This window comes from Terrapene carolina, unplaced genomic scaffold, assembly GCF_002925995.2.
Source record: "Terrapene carolina triunguis isolate 2854851 unplaced genomic scaffold, T_m_triunguis-2.0 Scaffold88, whole genome shotgun sequence".
NCBI lineage: Eukaryota > Metazoa > Chordata > Testudines > Emydidae > Terrapene > Terrapene triunguis.
The window spans coordinates 2,455,334-2,461,234 of NW_020664439.1; positions in this window are offsets into that span (position 1 = coordinate 2,455,334).

A 5,901-nucleotide genomic window follows, 5' to 3' on the forward strand; every position below is an offset into this window, starting at 1 on the left:
GGGGGGGAGGGCGGCCAGAGCGCCGGGGGAGGGTGGCGAGCCCGGCCGTGGCCCCGCTCTCCCCGGGGGCCGGAGCGCCGCGCCGCCCCCCTCCAGGTGCCGCCCCAAGCACCAGCTTGGTGGGCTGGTGCCTGGAGCCGGCCCTGGCCTGTTGTTACTGACCCATTCAAAGTCATGTGAGATGGTAGCCATTTTGGGAATGAGGGCTGTGCTTCAGGAGCAGGGAGGAAATGGGAGGAAAGAGAGAGAAGATGTGGCCAGGAAAGAGAAGGGCAGAAGAAACGTATGGAGGGGAGTCTAAAATTATGTCTACTCTACACGCCGTGGGAGTGAGTCCCAGCTTGTGTAGACATACTCAATGAGAGCTGGTGCAAAGATAAATAGGAGTATATCTGCGGTGGCATGGGAAGCGGAGGCACAGTTTAGCCCTGCCAAGTACAAACCCACCTGGACATACATATGTGCCACCGTTGGCCCTACCTGTGCTACCGCAGCTGCACTATTTATACTTGTACTTGTTGAATTAGCGCGAGTATGTGTACACAAGCTGGGATTCACACCCCTAGTTAGCAGTGTAGAGGCAGCCTAAGTGAAGTGAGAGGCACTCCAGCAGAATGGAGAAGAGTGAGAGGGGTCCCCAACACAGCAAAAGGATGAACAAGAGATGGAGGCTCAAGTTGAAATGGGAGAAGCTGGGTGGGAGAAGGTGGTGGATACAGTGCTAGCTTAGACGGAAGGCAGAAAGATAAGATAACCTAAGGAAGCAGGGGGCAGAAGTGCCAATGCATGTAGTTTCTGAGGAAGGGGAAACCTCCCCTATAATAAACCTGTTCAAGGATACACTGCAATGAGTGGCCAAAGCTTTTCCTTCTGCAGGCCACTGAGGCACAGCTTATGCCCAGAAACATGAGCTGCTCCCTCTTGCCTTAGCCTGCAGAGCTGCATGTGTTGTTATAGAATATATGATTATACAGTCCTTTTAAAAGTCACCTGTGGTGCATGCCTCCTCCTGTGGCTACAAGTTCCACAGGCTGACTTGACACTGAGAACATATTTAGATACCCAGTTTTTGCTGTCTGGCTATTAGATTGTAAGCAATTAGATGCAGGGACAGTTGTCATTTGGAATTTGATTGCGCTTTTAGAGGGGGCATTATGCTTCAGGTAGTACATGGGGGTGGCAGGTTTATGACTTTGTAAAGTATAATCCCTCCCTGAGCTTCCTGGAGTATAGGAGAGGTGCGTGGATGGCAACATCTTTTAAATTAGGTTAGGCTGCTGTAGATAGGCATGACCCACCTTGGGTGATGTGCACCACAGGTACACAAAGGGAGCAGTCCCTGCACATTTCTGAACACAGGCACTGTGGCTGGCCTAGAGCAGTACTGCATGGAGGCTCTTTGCAGTACCTGTCCCCTCCCACTGTGAACATGCCCAAAGGACAGGTAGTCTGGCCCATTGTCTTGTTCAGCGCTGTACCTATTCTTAGCACTTGACAAATAGTGCCCCCCCCCCACTCACTCCTCTCCTCCACCTCCCTGCATGAGGGGGCCATGGCCCTCTGTTCCAACGCCCCGGGTCTGTCTCCTCCCCCTGGCAGTTTGCTGTGGAGTTAGGCAGCCTCTGAGAACTACAATGGGATGGGCCCTGCACATGAGTCAGGCGGCCGAATGCCTATCTTCCCCCTGACCCTATTCCTGGATTGCTCTGGGGCTCAGGCAGGAGATATGTGACCCCTAGAGGGAGGCAGCAGTGTGCATGGCCAGAGGCCAAAACATAGGTGCTTGGGAACTTTTACAGCAGAAATTTAAGCACCAAGTGAGTTTAAGCACTACACGGTTGGCAGCAGCCAAGTGGGGGTTTTGTGGATTGCAGTGGCACCTAGATCAGGGGTTAGGCACTTAAGTACCTTGGTGGATCCAGGCCAGGCTCAGGGAATCTTGAGAGACACTCATTTAACCTTTCCTTTTTGGAGCATTCAGCACATAACCCTTCAGCTAGTGTACTGATTTTCAGTAACTATTTGCATGAACTTGTTTCATATGCATTAATCATCTTGCTTAAAAATAAAATGTGAAGGCATGCAAATTACTGAGAGAGTCACAGCAAACAAACTGGGGCACACGCTCCATGACACACATGCACCAGTTATTTATTTCATCCAAACCCCATTAAAGTGTCATGTACTTCTTGGCTTTGCGAAAAAACAACAAAGCCTTTGTTTTGTTCTTGGGGAACCTATTTATGTACACTCTGAATCATGCTTGTTGAAATGTTTGTTTTTTTCCCCCCTACCACCTATTAAAAATTAGAAGTACCAGTAGTTGCTCCAAATGCCTCTGTGCCCTCTCATCACTCACAGATTGCCTGCTGGACAGAATAAGTTTTGTTAATTGTTTCAAATATCCTTATTTTGAGTTTACTTGAATTCCCAACTTTATAAAGCCTGATTCATGCACAGAAGGAATGAAAGCTGAGCAATCTCAAGAAGAATATGCCAAATTTTTTAAAGACTGGGTGACCAAATTTGGAGCCTAAAGAAGGGACCTGATTTTCAGAAGAGCTGAGCATTCAGTAGTCCCTGTTGAAGTCAATTACTTCAGAAGGAGCTGTTCAGTGCTTTTAAATAGTTCACTTTTTTAGGATCCTAAATCTTCACACGTGCTTAACTTGAGGTACTCACATATTGGAAAATCTTGGTCACATTGTGGAATTGCAGTTGTAGGGTCCCTGTTCTCTCAGAGGAGTGGGGGGCCATTATTATAGCACACACTAGCCCTAATCATGGACCAGGAGCCCACTGGGCCAAGTGCTGTACAAACACAGAACAAAAGGATAGTCCCTACCCCAGAGGGACATACATGGGAGTACAAAGAAGCAATGAGACGATAAAAAGCAACAGAGGGTCCTGTGGCATCTTTAAGACTAACAGAAGACTTCTGTTAGTCTTAAAGGTGCCACAGGACCCTCTGTTGCTTTTTACAGATTCAGACTAACACGGCTACCTCTCTGATAATGAGACGATAATAGTCAGCATGATAGGCACACCAGCCCCCTAACTGCTCTCAGTCTTACCATGGTTTCCAAGGATATGGAAGGGAAAAGTGTGAGCTACCACCAGCCTCCTCTATGATCCTGTTGAAATGGCAGATAATCCTGTTACTTTCTGTATATACAGCCCTGTGTTGTGGTTTGTCTGTGGCTTCCTGCCATAAACATGCAGTGTCTGGCAGTGGGCAGTGTTGTGATAATTGGGCCTATAATTTTACCCTATTTGTGAGTGCAATTGTGGAGTATATGAAAGATCATAAAATGTTACAATACTTCCTATTTACATTTATTATTATAAGTCAAGTTGCTTTCAGTAATGAACATTACGAACAGGTGCGAGAACCAGATAGAGAGATTAAGTTAGTCCAAAAAAAAAAAAAAGGCCACATTAATATAATTCAAGGACTATGTTGAAATAATGCCTGGTAAAAACAGAAGATGGGGAATCAGAAATTAATGAACCAAAATTGGTGTGATGGATATTAGGCCTGACTGGTGGACAAAATAATGAGAGGATGGGCTATTTCATCCACCATTTTCTTTGTGAGTCCTTAAAGAGAAAGACTGGGGGTGGGAACTACAGAACAGATAGAATCATAGAATATCAAGGTTAGAAGGGACCTCAGGAGGTCATCTAGTCCAACCTGCTACTCAAAGCAGGACCAATCCCCAGACAGATTTTTGCCCCAGATCCCTAAATGGCCCCCTCAAGGATTGAGCTCATAACCCTGGGTTTAGCAGGCCAATGCTCAAACCACTGAGCTATCCCTCCCCCGAAAGGCTTCTGGAGTGAGCTTCACCATTGCTTGGGACCCTGAGCCGCCTTCATTCTAATCCTGAGAGAGCATGACCAGACCGGACCAGAGAGACCTGGCCACCTGTGATGAAATGGGACCAGACTTTAATAACAACATTTCCAACTCATCCCAATTAACTTCTTTTCCCCAAAAAGGCAGTTATTACTATGTTTGAAATAATCTAAGAGACTGTCAAACAAGGGTGTTTTCCTTTTAAAAACTCTCTCCAGCTGAAGGGAAATGGAGCAAGAAATGTTAAAATGGAAACGTTACTTAATGCTTCACATTTCAAATGCTTTAACTGTTTTTCTTTCTTTTCTGTATCTTTAATAAACATTTTAAAAGATTTTTGATGGTGTATTTGACATGGTACAAAACAGGCTGAGGTCTCTGTATACCAAACCCGACCTTGTTTAATGTTGGACAGGAACTGGATTATGTTAATATCTGTGCCCAACAGAAGCCACTCCAGCATAGATGACCCATGCCATCTCCTCTGTACTTCATTCTAGCTTCTTTTCCATCAGAGCTCTTTATTGCATGACAGAAGTAGCTTCTTTCTCCTCCAACATCAGCTATCCACTCTCACCTAGCCAGGTCCATACTAGAAAGGCTTTGCCAGTATACCTATAGCTGCAAACCCTCCCAGTGGAGATGCAGCTTATAGCAGCAAAAAAGTGCTTTTGGTTGGAGAGCTGATACTGGTTCCCCCAGCGAAATGAGTTAGTCGAACGATATAACTATGCCTGCACTATGAGGATCACTAAGGCTATGTCTACACCAGAGGTTCTCAAACTGTGGTGCGTGGACCAGCTCCATTTAGGTGGTCCACAGATATTTCCTTCTAAGGTGCACGCCTGGGCGGCCGCACACAGGAGAATAAAGGGCCACCCACCTAATTAGTGGAGCCACGCAGGTGTGATGTGAGTCCACTAATTCGGTGCCTGGACCCTAGAGAAGACGCACATGTAAGGTGAGGTGGTGGCCCTGGCCGGAATGGGGGTAGCTGGGAGGGGGCAGTGGTGTGAAAAGAGGGGGTGGGGGGAATTTGGAACATGGAGGGCTGCAGTGGCCAGAGAAAGAGGCAACTTTTCCCAGCTCCAGGACTGCAACTGCCAGGGAGAGATGGCCCTCCTTCCTAGCCTCAGCTCTGTGACTACCAGGGCAAAGGAGAGACCCCCCTCCTTCCCAGCCTCAGCTCTGTGACTACCAGGGCGAAGGAGAGACCCCCACTCCTTCCCAGCCTCAGCGACTACCAGGGCAAAGGAGAGACCCCCCCCCTTTCTCCCCAGCCCCAGCTCGGGGGCTGCCGCGGCATCGGCAGGGAGGCACATCCATCACATTAGAAAGGCAAGACTACGGATATTAAAATATAAGTTGTGTGCTTTTATTTATAGAACACCAATTCCCCCCTCCACCACCACCACCACCCATCACTCCCCGGCCTCTCCAGCCGAGAGCCTACACGGGCAGAGGGTGCACCACGGACCCGGCCCGTCTTCTCTCCACTGCCACACCCCGACAGCAGGAGGCGGCGAGGCCGGGCCCAGGGTGCGCCCGGAGGGCCTGGTCTGCCCCGCAGGCGCTGCACCGGGCTGAAGGGGTCGGTTGGGCCTGTGCCCAGCCCCGCAGGAAGCAGGCGGGGCGGCTCGTAACGGGCGAACTCTCTATGCAGGTCAAACGCCATCCCCGTTTCTCTGCTGCTTTCCGCGCCACCCCCAAGATGGCAGCGACCTTCCTCTCTTTGTGCCACCTTCAAGATGGCGGGCCGGTGAGAGACCGTCTATCGGTACCGCCTCTAAAATGGCGGCTTGGGGAGGCCCCCGCACTTGCTATTTTGTGCCGAGGTGACCAGCTTGTTCGCCGGATAGCGATTGCGACTCGCCCGCAGCGAGCCCAGTGAAGGCGCCGCCCGTGCTGGCAGAGCCTGCGGTGTCCGCCAGGGCCCTGACTGGAGGCGGCTGCTGTCCGGGTCCGGCAGCGGCGGAGTCAGCTGACAACGGCTTTATTGTGCGACGCGGAGCGCTCAGGCCCCCCGGTGATGTGCGGCTCGG